The sequence below is a fragment of the Brassica oleracea genome, chromosome C6 (genome assembly GCF_000695525.1).
Source record: "Brassica oleracea var. oleracea cultivar TO1000 chromosome C6, BOL, whole genome shotgun sequence".
NCBI lineage: Eukaryota > Viridiplantae > Streptophyta > Magnoliopsida > Brassicales > Brassicaceae > Brassica > Brassica oleracea.
The window spans coordinates 522,372-522,944 of NC_027753.1; positions in this window are offsets into that span (position 1 = coordinate 522,372).

Below are 573 nucleotides of genomic sequence, written 5' to 3' on the forward strand. Positions count from 1 at the left end.
CTCCTGATATTTCAGCATCAAACGCCAGGTCACCGACACTCTTCTCAGGAGCTGCTTCTTCCATTATGAACACTTGGCTTTGGTTTCCCTTAAGCAGTTGATCCACCTTTGCAGCGAGATTTTCTATTTAAGCAGTTGATCCACCTTTGCAGCGAGATTTTCTATGTTGTTCACACTCTTCGAGCGGTCATGCTCCTTGTTCTTGTTTAGTGAACTTGAAGCCATATTCTCAATCAGCTCGAACGAACCAGGTGTGGTTTGAGTCATGAAATCTCCATTACTCGAAGAATCAAGGGTGTTTCGAAACTCATAGCTCACTCCATCATAGAACACCTCCAATATATATTCATCGTCAAACCCATGGTGCGGGCACTCTGTCTGGTACTCCTTGTACCTCTCCCAAGCTTTATGAAAAGGTTCATCAGACTTCTGCTTGAAATTGGAGATCATGTGCCGTAAAGCCGCGGTTTTAGACTTCATGTAGAAGTGGACCAGGTCCCATGAGGTAAGAGAGTCGGTTGGCAGAGATTGGAGCCAGCGAGAAGCTTTCCCTTCAAGAGAGAATGGGAACAG